Below are 15471 nucleotides of genomic sequence, written 5' to 3' on the forward strand. Positions count from 1 at the left end.
AGGATTTTTTCAGGGTATAGAATTCTAAGTTGGTGTTTTTTCCTTTCAACATTTTAAATATTTCACTCCACTCTCCTTGCTTGCATGGTTTCTGAGAAGTCAGGTGTAATTCTTATTTTTGTTCCTCTATAGATATGGTATGGTTTCCCCCCTGGCTTCTTTTAGGATTTTTTCTTCGTTTTTTATTTTTTCTAGTTTTACCTGAGTTTTAACAAAGCTCTGGGAAAAGTGTGTGTGTGTGTGTGTGTATGAGTGTGTGCGTCTATGTGTGTATATTGCTTAAATAAATTCTAAAACAAATTATCTCTGATGCTCAGCAACAAGACAGACAACTTCTTTTTTTATGAATAACTTCTTTTCTTCTTTAGGATATTATTATTATTTCTTCTCCTCCTTCTTTCTTGTATCTTTTTTTAATTTTATTTAAAAACATGTTTGTAAATGCTTATTCATTTTTGAGAGAGAGACACACACAGAGTGTGACTGGGGAAGGGGCAGAGAGAGAGAGATGGAATCTGAAACAGGCTCCAGGCTTTGAGCTCTCAGCACAGAGCCTGATTTGGGGCTCGAACTCATGAGCCCTGAGATCATGACCTGAGCCAAAGTTGAACATTTACCCCACTGAGCCACTCAGGAACCCCTTACTTTATTTTTGAATTTTATTTTTTGAGAGACTGTGAGTGGGGGAGGGGCAGAGGGAGAGGGAGAGAATTTTAAGCAGGCTCTATGTCCAGTGCAGAGCCCACTGTGGGGCTTGATCTCACATCCATGAGATCATGGCCTGAGCTGAAATCAAGATGTAGATGCTTAACTGACTGAATCACCCAGGTGTACCACTTTTTATTTATTTATTTATTTATTTATTTATTTATTTATTTATTTAAAGTAAATTGTACCCCCAATGTGGGGCTTGGACTTGTGACCTTGAGAACAAGAGTGATATCCTCTATCAACTGATCCAGCCAGGAGCCCCTTTTCTTATTCTTTACTTCTTTTCCTCCTCTTAATTTTTCTCCTTCACCTCCTTCTCCTTCTCCTTCTCCTTCTCCTTCTCCTTCTCCTTTTCCTTCTCCTCCTTCTCCTCCTCCTTCTCCTCCCTCTCCCCCTTCTCCCCCTTCTCCTTCTCTTCCTCTTCCTCCTCCTCCTCCTACTTCTCCTTCTTCTTCTTCTTCTTCTTCTTCTTCTTCTTCTTCTTCTTCTTCTTCTTCTTCTTCTCATATTCCTCATCTGCCTCCCTTTTTATTCATACAACAATCTAACACTGAGTTCTTTGAATGAAGCCAGCACAAAACGTTACTGTTTTGTATGGTTGACTATCTTGAGTTATACCTATTAACAGTGCCTGTAAATGCAATAACTAATTTAACTAATTTTCAGGTCAATGAATCATACTATTTATACAAATGCACTTAGAAAGAGGGGTAATGGAATAGGAAAATCATAAGCATAGTTTCTATAGAAAAACACTTCTTTTTTTTCCCATGTGCTCAAGTTGCTTTGGCTAAAAATATAACTGTGAAGGACACCATTTAGTATATACAAAACTACACTTTCTTGGGTGCTCTGATTGTTTGATTCAAGACATATCATGGAACTGTTATTTTAAAAGATTATTTTCTCACATTTTCATGGTTCAAAAACTCATAAATATTGGTTATGTTATTGTTGTTACTGTGTGAAACCTGGGCCCAAACTGACCATTCAAAGCGCACTATCTGAAGGAGGACCATTTCCTAAACATACTGTTTTCAAATAACAAGTACAACTCTGAACCTCAGTCTAGGAAAGCTGAATGTCATGACACTCATTTCTTTTTTTTTTTTAATTTTTTTTTTCAACGTTTTTTATTTATTTTTGGGACAGAGAGAGACAGAGCATGAACGGGGGAGGGGCAGAGAGAGAGGGAGACACAGAATCGGAAACAGGCTCCAGGCTCCGAGCCATCAGCCCAGAGCCTGACGCGGGGCTCGAACTCACACCGCGAGATCGTGACCTGGCTGAAGTCGGACGCTTAACCGACTGCGCCACCCAGGCGCCCCATGACACTCATTTCTTAAATGAACTGTAAATTTTTTGTGTGTTTGTGGGGGAGATCTTTTGAATTACAGGCTGTGAGAGCTTGGTGTTTAATTTTTAGACGAAGTTGCTTTTTCCTTTGTAAACTCATCATTTGTCTCTATACAAGCTTAAACTTTGTCCTTACTCTAATTCTTTGGAAGTTAAAAAAGAATCTTCTGTAATAAAATTTCTTCATCAGCAATGCTTTTACTTACATTTTGTAATAATGATTGATGGTCAATGCCATTGAAAATAATTTCCATTGAGGAGATTTGTCTACCCTCTTAAAAGCCTGTTTCACTGTTTGGAATCATTTTTGCAGTGAAATGTTGCAATGTGGACCAAAACCAAAAACCAAATCACACCAAACCAAAACAACACACAACAAAAAACCGAAAAGAAACAAACAAGAAAAACTAGGGTTGAAACATGCAGGCAGTGTTAACATATATTTGTGAAGTCCTGAGTAAGTAGTAGATATTGACCAGATGTTGAGTTACAAATATAAATAAACCCTCAAAATGCTCATGGTAGTAAGAAAGCAGCCCCAAAACTATAGAGTATAATGCTGACTATTGGGTGCCTCGGGAGAGGTATTGATTGTAAGGGTGCTTTAGCTCTGATATTGACCATCTTATTGATTAGTAAGGTCGGTTTAGTTGACTTGGCTAGCTAGGTGCATATTTTTCCTCTCTCCCTCTCTGCCCATGTGTCCTTAGAATCTTATCACAGAGGACAAACCCACAAGGTGAGAAAGGGACATTTATTAGCCAAAATTTAATGTAACTATAAATAAAATATTCAGGGGAATGCCACAGGGGAAAGGCATTATTTGAATGAGTCCTTGAAGGATGAGTGCTATTTTGACAGTGGAGAATGAAGACAGGTGTATGAAAGACATTTCATAGACAAGGAACGGCATGGGCTTGATGGTAAGCTACAAAGGGTATTTCAGGAGGTAAAATTATTAGAGAATGACAGGACATGGCTATGGCAGTAGGTTCAAAAGAGTGAGACCATCCCTCTCTTAAAAAGTGAACTCAGAGGGTATCAGTTTTGAAAAGAAATATTTTGAAAGAATAAGAGATGAGAAAGATGTTGAAGACAAGAATGTGCTCAGTAAAATAATTTGGAAACATCTTCTAGATAGTTGATTTTACATACTTGCCTGTGTGTCTGCCACTTGGGGAACTGGGTAAATCCCATGACAAAATATTACTTTATTCACTCCTTCAAGAAATGAGACTATGCTACGGATCTTAGGATGTTCCCTAATATGCAGTGAAATTTCAGGGCCTGAACTTTTATTTACTAGAGAGTAGAGAACATCAGGTCTACAGTAGAATGAGAACATTCTTCCTCTATTTAGCGTTTTCAGCTGACAGTTCTGCAGAAGAACTGTTTCATTCCTGACTTTTCCATCTCACTGTTGACAAGGGGAGGCTATATTAAAAGTACCCAGAAAACTGTTCCCCTTTAAGATTAATACTTGTGCAGATGAGTGGGCATTACGGTGTGTTTGGTACCTGAACAGCACATGCTCTTAAAAGGATGTTATTTAAGGAACTATTTCAATTAGGAGGAAACAAATCTGTTTAAAGCTCGATATACTAATAATCACGGTATTAAAAATACAGCTACGCAATTTTGTTTTTCATTTCTCTAGGGTTCAGGCTTTACATGTGGTTAGTCATGTGCAAAGCAGAATGAAAACTTCCACTGTCAATTTACGTTGATTCCCATCTGCCGTGAATGGTAACCCATGATCTTTTCTCCATCGGGTATTTTTGTTGTGTTCTTGTTGCTATTTTACAAAGAATCTGCAATCACTTATTCTGCGCGTCTCACCCGGTTCTTGAAAAGAGACAACACTTGAAAACATAATGGCCAGATGATCTCAGGATGCAAGAATCCTTCAGATGTTTGCTGGGAACTATTGAAAGATGCTTCAGTTTGACAAAAGCAGGAAATGTTAATTTTCAGCTCTTTTATAAATAGAGGGATGATCTGTAAAGGGAAAAATGTTGTCACAGCAAATGTACACTTGAGTGATTCAAACCTCATTAGTGGTTATATGATTCACTTTGAATATATTTACTGTAACAACTGGTAAACTGTGTTTCAAATTCAGCTGTTGAATGGATTATTTTTTTTAAAACAAAACAGTTCTAAGAATCTATTTTTCTTTTTTTTTTTCTGATACAAACCAACATTTTTTACACCTTTGTCCTTGGTATATATGCTGTATATAACCAATGATGAGCTCCCTCTGTCTTTTTTGGTTCTCACTCTACTCCTCTAGGCAAAATTCCTAACATATTTACTTGATGAAAACATATTAGCATTTTCCACTCGTTCTCAGAGCAGAAGGATGTGGGGATTATCTGGTAGAAGTGTATAGTAAGTAAAGAGTTACTTAATTATTAAAAATAAAGTTGCGATCCTCAAAAGACTATTGAACAAGATGCCCAAAGCAATTGACATATGGTGATTCTCTTGTTAAGCATTTGTGTTTTGTTGAATACTTGACTAGGTATGGCCAATAAAAGAGAAATTCAAGCAGCGTGGTGATTTGGTGACTGTAAATGCAAGCAATTTACAATATGGTTGATGAAAAGAAATCTTTGTATAGAGCAGACATAATTTATCTCTTGGATACACCACAAGTTTATTTGAGGGGAATCCTTCTGACAACCAAATACTCCGAAATTCAGATAATCTATGCTTCAGACCAGCAGTCACGGAAAGAAAAGTCGTCTCTTTAAATTCATATGCTTTGAAAAAATATGATTACAAATATAGCAGGTTTGTGGCAGATATTTTGGAAAATATAGAAGCATATAGGAAAAAAAGAAAAAAGTGTAATTCTACTACTCATGACATTTAGAAGTATTTTGTTTCCTGTTTCCCGGTCTCTGCATGTGTAATTAAAAAAAAATGGAACCATATTACATATACACTTCTGTAGCTCTTAGGAGCACAGCTTTTCCAAGTGCCTGCTTGAATTTCTACATGCCTCACTGGGCCCTTTGAAAACCTGATTCCTTGCTTCAGAGATAGACATGGATCCACAAAGAATGCTGCTGTTTCATAGCCATGCCAACATGGATTTTCTTTGAAATGTGAGATGCTTGTTGAAAAGAGTAACTTTGCCTACTGGTTTGTGAAGGTTTAAGTATTAGAAATGAACAAGTATTAAAAATAACCATAAACGTTAATGCGTATTTTAGCAGGGATAGTTGAGGGAAGCAAAGCTTCTAGAAGGTTCATTCGACAGTGAGTGCAGCGTCCTTGAGATGCGTCTCCAACTCACAGTCATCAAGGCGGTGAGAACAAAGTTAGCTGAGTTGGAAGGATTTCACCTCTCCACGAGGTGATCACGCTTAAATGCTACCCGTTCCTCTGTTGGGTTTAAGTACGTTGTGATTAAGCTCTTGATTTTGGCATCTATGTAGGCTATTTAACTTTATACAGAAAAGCAGATGAAACAAAACAAAACAAAAAACCCCATTCCTTGACTGCAAACATTTGTGCCCCGATGAGTTCAGTCATATCACTTTCTTTTCTTTTTGAAGTGTAGCTAGAGAAAGGAAAAAAGGGGTCACACTGACAGCAAAGAGAAAATTACTTTACCACAGTGGGTGGATAATATGCTGTGAGGTCAGATTCTTAAATACTGTGGTTGGAATCTTTTTTTTTTTTTAATTTTTATAAGGCTGAATGATTTTATTACCACTTATAACCCGTGTGACTCTGAAAGCTAAAATAATCTGGGTAATCAAAATTTATGCTTTAGGACAGAAGATGATTATCTGTGGATGAGGGGAAGTAAATTCTTCTTTCCCCCATTTTCTCCGCTAATGACTCTGTGGGTGAATAACTTCTGTGAACCTTTTGGCTTTCATTCGGTGGTGGATATGGGGTGGGGGTGAGGAGGGGAGGCCCTCCTGTGAAATATCACATGTTGGTGGCCGTGGACAGTGAATTAGACAAGTGACTGAAGAATTGGAAGCTTTATTCAGAGCAAAAGGACCACTCGGAGTTGCTGCAGAGGAGGCTGATCTCAAGACGTTTGGCCTCCCCTTTGAGGGTCCATTCCTTAAACTGTTGAGTTTTATTTTTCTCATAAGGTTATTTTAAACGAAAACAGCTCTCACTGTACAGACTCACTGTACAGGAGTCACATCATTTTTTAAAAATTTATTTATTTTTTAATTTACATCCAAGTTAGTTAGCTTATAGTGCAACAGTGATTTCAAGAGTAGATTCCTTATTGCCCCTTACCCATTTAGCCCATCCCCCTTCCCACAACCCCTCCATCAACCCTCTGTTCTCTGTATTTAAGAGTCTCTTATGTTTTGTCCCCCTCTCTGTTTTTATATTCTTTTTGTTTCCCTTCCCTTATGTTCATCTGTTTTGTATCTTAAAGTCCTCCTATGAGTGAAATCATATATTTGTCTTTCTCTAAGTTTGCTTCGCATAATACTCTCTAGTTCCATCCACGTAGTTGCAAATGGTAAGATTTCACCTTTTTTGATTGCTGAGTAATAAGGAGTCACATCATTTTTGAGAGTCATTCCTCCCCATGTTCAGCGAGATGACTGGTTTGGGGTGTTTTAAATGAGGAGTTGGGGAGAATAGTGTTAAAAATAGGTTGAGTTTAATCTGGGTTCATGGATGACAGGACTTCCTGTTATCATTCAAATATGAATGGATTCGATTTGTGGATTTCTGTCTGTTAGTTCAAGGAAAACTGTTCAGAGCAGAGATAACAGATTAAAGTATGTGAATTTCCTCCATAACTCACTAAATCCAATTAAATCTGTCCCAGAGCCCCCACACATGAAGATGACAAGAAACCTCAGTCACTTCCTGCCCATTCTTCCAGAAATGGACTTGTTTTCCAATGGTCCTACACAGTGCAGAAAAATAATCTCCAAAAAAAAAAAATCTGTGCATGTAGTGTTCTATTAATATACTTATTACAAAACATATAAAAACAGAAATACAGAGACTTGTGCAATAAACACGTATTTTTTTAAGTCTTTAGATTTTAATATTAATGGAATAAATTTTTGTCATATTGTTATTTATGATTGTTAGCAAAACTTGATTGAATGTGCTTTATAGTTTGGAAGATACTGGTTTTATCAGTGATTCAAATGTTGGCTCATCAGTCCAGTTTAATTTCACACTTGGTTTTAATGAAAACAAAGCTGACAAAGATACCTAATAAAGATAAGTAGATTCATATGGATGAAATGCAAACTTGACTCCACTTGTGAAATTATAACATTTTTTCGTATCTAATAAGAGGCAGGTTTTGTTGAATTCATCTGGTACATTTCCGTGTTCCATGATGTCACTGAGTTAGTGATTCTTATGCATGAGCACAATGGTGTTCCTTTGTTACATTTTTCACTGAAGGGTTTAAATCCGGTGAAATTTTTTGTATAAATGATTTTAAAACAGCCTAGAAAATTGTGTTTCTCAGTTTTTAAAGTGTAAGAAATGAGGCTTTAAAAAAATAGATAATATCCTTACTTAATTTTGGCAGCAAAATCACGTTTCCATTTCCAAACATCTGTTTTCAAAATGCTCTGTCTATACCTTAAAATTCTTTCAAAATGCAGTCATTTTTTCCCATTCACTTTTAAAATGTCAGCTTTACCTACAGGGGGCAAAGAAGGGTGTTTTTTGTTTCGTTTTGTTATTTAAATCTTCTAGGTGGCTTAGTATTGACATTCATTTATTATCACAGAAAGGTAAACAAATTTGAAATACATATCTATCTATCTATCTATCTATCTATCTATCTATCTATCTATACATATATATGTATATTACAAGTTTGTAATATAGATTCATCCATATGAATCTACTTATTAATCTACTTACCTTTATATATGCGTTTTATATATACCTACCACTCTCCCATTAGGTCAGCTAACTACTGGGGCTGGTGTAGGAGAGCCTGACAAATGGATTATGTTTAAGTTCTGATTTTTTAAAATTGTTTTTTAATGTTTATTTATTTATTTTGAGAGAGAGAGAGACACACACACAGAGTGTGAGCAGGGGAGGGGCAGAGAGAGAGGGAGACACAGAATCTGAAGCAGGCTCCAGGCTCTGAGCTGTCAACACAGAGCTGGACACGGGCCCCAACTCGTGAACCTTGAGATCATGTCCTGAGCCCAACTTAAGATGCTTAAGCAACCCAGGCGCCCAGTTCTGATTTTTTACAATTAAAACAAATCTAACCCTTAGATAACTATAGGAGTATATTCACACCCGGGAAATGAGTGATGTGCTCTCTTTAGATGTGCTCTCTGACTTTTGACGCACACTGATGCCAGGGCACAGTGTTTAAGCCCTTAAGGCTCAGTTGCTTCTGTGCCTATCTGGAACCTGGGAATATTTGGTGAGGCTGGGGCTTGGCCACCTAGTGTCCAGCCTCCCTACAGACAGTTGCTCATGTTTGAGGGTCAGCTACCTCACTGCAGTCCTACAAGGAAGGGAACCACTGTTCTCTGGACCCATGGGATGTTCCACTAGGGAGTTGAGAGTGTTTGCCACACATTGGAAGTTCTTTATGCCATTTCAGGCAATCTACTGGGAGGTTGTAGACCCCTAACTTCCGGCTGACCAGGACTTTGTGCTGTCTTGAGAATATTCATTCAGTCTAGGTTTAGTGTAGAGAGGGAGAGGAGAGGCGACAAGCCTGTGTAGTGCATTTCAGGAATTTGAGGAAAGCTTACCTAACTCAAAGCCATCTCTCTCTACTAGAAAGCCCAGAGGTTAATCAGTCCGATTTGCATTTGAATGCCAGATCCACTGCTTACCATAAGAGGGACCTTAACAAAAGGATTCATATACTTGAAATTCAGCTTCCTCTTCCATAAAATAGGCATAAAAGTCTTATCTTTCAGAGCTGGCAAGAGGATTAATGTCTGTAAAGTGTTTAGTACACTACATAGGTATTCAATAAATAGTGGCCTTTAATGCATTTTTTTCTTACCTTTCCTTTTCCTTGTGGATTAGATCCCTTCTTTGTGTTTGGAGTGAACAAGGAGAGTATTAAAGACTGAGTGTGTCTCCCCAAAATTCATTTGTTGAAGCCCTAAACCCCAGTGTGTTGGCATTTGGGGGTGGGGCTGTTGAGAGGTGATTAGAGTTAGATTAGTTCATAAGGGTGGGGACTTCATTGTGGAATTAATGCCTTATGAAAAGAGGAAGAAACTCGAGATGTCTCTGTCTCTGTCTCTCTGTCTTACTCTCTCTCCTCATCTCCCACCACGTGAGGGTGCAGCAAGAAGGTGGCAAACAGTCTGCAAACCAGGAAGAGAGCTTTCATATTTGATGACCAAAATATACTTATTTCAAGCAGTGGAGCCTTGAGGCTCAGAATGTCTAGATCTGAATCCCAGCCGTAACACTTACTCTGTGTTATCTTGGAGAAATTATTTAACCTCTTGCAGTTTATTTCCTCATCTCTGAAGTGGGTTTAAGTAATACCTTGTGGAGTTATTGTGGAAATTGAATGGGATAATTCCCTTAAAGTTATTGACAACAATAATAATATTATCAGAAGTTGACGTTATTACTCAAGGGATTTTATGTGACATGAGAGTGAAAAAGACATTGTTCTCGCTGTCAAGGATTTTATGACCAGAACGAGGTACTTCTTAGCTTGATGAGTGATGCTAAAAGCAATGACTGTCATACTGGGGGCTGTGTTGTTTGCACTTAGTGGTAAAGTGCATGTGTGTTTCTAGGTTCTTTATCACTGTTTCCTGCACCAGATGTCCTTCTACATCTTACTATTTATTTTCAGCATGCTTTTTCTGATATGAAATCTTTCTTGTATATTGCTCTGTTTTTTCCCTAGGCAATCTTAAGTTTGCTATGTAGGAACATGTGAAATAATTTGAGATTTTGTTCTTATGACTACGGCACCCTACGCATTTCATTAAATACAAACTAGAAATTCAAATACCAAGATAAACATGCATTTTAGGGTTTATATCAATAAAGTTCTTTTTAATCCTTATTATTTTCAAATATAGCAGATGAATAGAAAAAGAGAAAAAAGGAAACTACCTTTTCCCCCCTTACTTAGAATTCTAGATCTTGGTTACAAAAGACATCATTTATACTGCTGACACTATGATGTAATATTTTTAGCTAATGAATTCAAAATAAATCATGCTATTGAATTTATAATTTAGACATTTTGCTGTGCTTCTTCATGTGTACATCTTCTTTAAAAAAATTTTTTTTAATGCTTGTTTTGGAAGGAGAGAAATACAGAGCGTGAGTGGGGGAGGGGTGGAGAGAGGGACAGATACACAATCAGAAGCAGGCCCCGGGCTCTGAGCTGTCAGCACAGAGCTCTAGATGGGGCTCAAACTCACAAAACTGCGAGACCATGACCAGAGCTGGAGTTGGACGCTTAACTGACTGAACCACCCAGGCGCCCCAACATGTGTACATTTTCTTAAAGTGAGGATGTTTATTCAAATTGTTCTATCTGAGAGTACTTTAGTTACATATACATATACATATACATATACATATACATATACATATACATATACATGTATATGTATACAACATATACATTACATATATATGTATATGTATATGTATTTGTATATGTGTATATACATGTGTATATACATGTATATATATATATATATATATATATATATATATATATATATATATATATATGTATGTATATTTTCCCCCAGAAACAGACTATGCATCCAGCAGCCTCAAGAGTTATGCTAACAGTTACAAGATGTGCTCCTTCTGGATTCATCGGCCTTTATCACTCAAGCACAAAAGGCATAAGTGGAAACAATCTCCTCCTTCCCCCACTTCCCTTTTTTTTCTCTTTTCTTCTTCTTTTTTTGGAAGGGAAGGAATAAAAAGTCTAGGATTCTATTGAGAATAACAAAGAAAAAAGGCTGGATTATTCTACATGGCATTATACCTGTTGTTTCTGCATTGGTTATCTTTTATTTCCCCCTAAAATCCATGTAAAAGAAGCCTTAAAATTATATTTGTCTCTCAATATTAAAGAGAAGGAATGATTATAGTTGTAGTAAAAGAAAATGTTTTTAGGATTCTGAGAAAATTCCTAAACCGAAGGAAATGTATCCACTGAGATTGAAAGACATTGTGCTATTACCCAAGGGATTTTACAGGAATGGAAAAGACATTATTCCTGTTCTCAAGGAATTTATGACCTAAAAGGAAATTAAGAAAAGATGTGAATCTCACTGAAAGTTGATGCTGCACTTTTCTATAGTATTTTCCCTTTGCACCTTTGTGGACAGAGGAGAGCTAAATATGAACAATAATTATTTTAAAAGTTCCCCTCTGGAGAGAATTAGCATTATGGAAAATATCAAAATAGTGCTTCAGAGGTGAGTGGTGAAGAACAGGGTAATGAAGAGTTAAGACTATGCCTATTCACTATATGAATTCACTATATGAATTGTAAAGAGTTAATGTTTGTTTCTATGTCAAGTCCCTATATCCGCCTTCCCTGAGTCAGAAACATTATCTTCACCACCGGATACCCAGTGTCAGTGTTCCTCTCAAAGTGACCATATCCTCTGTCTTCATGGATGCTGTTTAATTGTTCGCTCACTCCTCAGGGAGAACAAACTATATTTATTTATTTATTTATTTATTTATTTATTTATTTATTTATTTATGATTTTAATTTTCAATATTCTCTATACCCAACGTGGGGCTCGAACTCACAACTCTGAGATCAAGAGTCACATGCTCCACTGACTGAGCCAGCCAGGTGTCCCAAACTGTACACACTTAAAAGCTAAGAAATTTATTTTATTAGTGTTTATTAGTAAGGTTGTCTACATATTGCTTCTTCCATAGAGAAGCTAAAATTACAACAAATAGCTGAGGTATAAAATAGAATATGCCATATTAATCTTTTTCTTATTTTGAAATGGTACATGAATTGGTTTTGAGAAATTGATTTGACTGGATGGAAGTAAAAGTTTCGAAAGTGTATTTAGAAGTTAAAAAGAGTGAATGACATAATGGAAGAAAAGAGTGGAAAATGGGAAATAACATTTTCTCTTTTGCAACCACCTTTCTCTCAACACTTCTGCTTTGTGTGAAAGTATTTGGGAAGTATTTTAAGGTCTCCCTTTTCCTATGTGACCATATTTTGTTATCAGTATAAACATAAATAAGATCCTTTAATTCTTTCTTACCCAATTTGTATAATTTTGCATTTTAACTAAAATCTCTGTAACACTGATGTGAAAATGAACTTAAGTAAGGCTGGATTGGTATAAAGAGGTACTGTGTTGGAGTCCTAGAATCACTGAATGTTAGGATTTATTGATCTTGTGCCTTCCATTTAACATTGTTTTCCATAAAAAATCTGGCACAGGAATGTTCTTCCCCTGCCTCCTCCCAACTTTATTAAGATATTATTGACATATAACATTGTGTAAGTTTAAGGTGTACATACACTGATAAATTACAGTATGATTATCACTGTAGCATTAGCTAATACCTCTGTCACATCACACATCACCACTTCCTTTATGTAGCAAGACTATTTAAAATTTACTTTCTTAGAATTTTCAAATATACAATAGGTACTGTTAACTAATACAATACTGTGCATTAGAATCCTAAGACCGTATTCACCTCTAACTGCAAGTTTGTATCTTTTGAGGAACATCTACCTAGTCCTCCCACCCCTAGCCCCTGTTAACCTTCATTCTACTTCCTACTTCTACCAATTCAGCTTTTTTAGATTCCATATATAAATAATATCGTATAGTATTTGTCTTTCTCTCTGATTTATTTCACCTAGCATAATGCCTATATATCTATCTCTCACCAGGCACCCCTCACATTTCTCTCTCTCTATATATGCATCTTCTTTATCTGTTCATCCATTGATGGGCACTTGGGTTGTTTCCATATCTTGAATGTTGTGAATAATGCTGCAGTGAAGATGGGAATGCGCATATGTCTTTGAGATCTTGATTTAATTTTCTTTGCATATATACCCAGAAGTAGAATTGCGGGTTCATATGGTATATATATATATATATATATATATATATATATATATATATATAGATACAGATATAGATACAGATATAGATATATAGATATAGATATCTATATCTGTATCTATCTATATCTGTATCTATATCTATATCTAATCTATACAGAGATATATATAGATAGATAGATATACACACACTATATGTATATATATACACGTATACATATGTATATATGTATATATATGTGTATGTGTGTGTGTATATGTATATATATGTATATATTAATATACATACATATATATGTATATAGATATCTATCTATATCTATATATCTATATTTGTATCTATATCTGTATCTATATCTATATCTATACAGAGATATATATAGATAGATAGATATACACACACTATATGTATATATATACACGTATACATAAGTATATATGTATATATATGTGTATGTGTGTGTGTATATGTATATATATGTATATACAAATATACATACATATATATATGTATATATATATATATACATATATATATGTGTATATATATATATGTTGGATCCTCCATACTGTTTTCCACAGGGATAACAACTTATGTTCCCACCAATAGTACGTAAGCGTTGGCAGAGGGATGTTCTTGTGAGGTCTTGGATGGAATGTTTTCTAGACGTTCATCTCATATTCTGCCTTTAGCAGGGCAACTGCAATGAAAATCTTAGGTACCCTTTGTCTATATGTTATGGGAATCTCACACCTAGAACATCTCCTAACCAGCTGGTTCTCTCCTTTTGCTCCCTTGAGATTAATCCTTAGGTCACCACCATCAAAGTTACCCTTCCGGTCTGTGAAATAGTGGCTTTGGGGAGAGTGCAGGTGACATGCCAGTGAAGAGACAGTACGAGTGTCAATAAGAGAATATAAAACAAAAAAAATGTAGATTTTCAGTCCATAGCTAACTGCTCTGTGCCCCAACCATAGCTCCATTATACTTCATCATGCAGGTTTTTTCATGGTCTGAAAAGATGTTCAGGTTTTTAGTGGAATGTCCCAATCTTGAGTGCTTACCATTACTGAGCTGTTGCAGTCTTGATGTTATAAGAGGAAGGATTATCATCTTCTATTTACCTGTAATTTTTTCCATTGTATGTAATGATTCCAGGGTAATGATAATTACTATGAACCTCACAAGGGATATTTTAATAATTAAAGTGACAAAATCCTAAGAAATATTATATATACAAAACAAAGTGAGTAAAGTAAGACGTATTTAGTGAATAATTTAATGCAACAGATTCCCCTGTCCTTGTAAAACAAATTAATAAGATGTAGTGAACTTCAATTTATTATTTTCAAATGTTTACTCTTGAAAGTCACTAGGGTATTATCTTCAACAAAAATTTAAAAACATTCTCTTTTTCTCAGTCCCCACAGTTACGATGCTGCCTTTTGTTTTAGAACTCACAAGCATTATACTTCAATACAGAATTCAAATGATAGCTTAGTTTTTAAAAATAATGCTATGAATAGGGAGGTTGTAATGTAATTTGTGGGTGAAATAGTCTCCTAAGACTATTCTCTGTTGAAAAAAATTCTAATTATGAAGTCAGGATTTTTTTTTCTGTTATTAATGGATGTAATTTTATGTGTGCACAAACACCTATACACATGTATGTGCGTGTGTGTGTGCATATGAGTGTATGTAACATGGAGGTGTGCTCTGTACTCATATTGCTCACACATCTAGTATGCTGAGCCACTTGAATATTTTTGATTCAAACTCTCATCTCAAGGGTGGTAGAAGGCCCCGAATCTATAGGCATTGGGAGCAAAGAGGTTTCCATTCCTCTCATCTCTGCCTGTCAATTTTGCATTTACCAATGCAAGAGCTAAACTGTCAGATATGCTCCAAAGAGTCCTGCTGAGCACATCTTCCATTGTATCCTTCCATGATGTGTCCCAAGTCAAGCCTGTGGTGCAACCAGACTTTAATGAAGATTTTCAGAATATATTAGTTAGAGTACAGGTTTGGATGTATGTAAGAGAGACCCACATTAGCTGTGAGCTAAACACTGTAAAAGTGTATTTACCTGGCTTTGCAGTAATCTGGAGGCTGATGACCTGAGACTGGTATGTTGGTTTTGCTTCAAAAGGTCATCCAGAGGCCAGGTTTCCTTCTGTTTGTAACTCCACCATCTGTAATGTGTTAGCCTTGTTGTTGTGGTTGAAGATAACTTGCTATCATATCCATATCCTGGGCATCAGGATAGAGGGAGAGTGAGGTAATGGGATATCTTCTTTCCCTTTAAAGGTATATCCTCGGGGGGTGGGAGGGAGGG

This window comes from Neofelis nebulosa, chromosome 1 (assembly GCF_028018385.1).
Source record: "Neofelis nebulosa isolate mNeoNeb1 chromosome 1, mNeoNeb1.pri, whole genome shotgun sequence".
NCBI classification, from domain to species: Eukaryota; Metazoa; Chordata; class Mammalia; order Carnivora; family Felidae; genus Neofelis; species Neofelis nebulosa.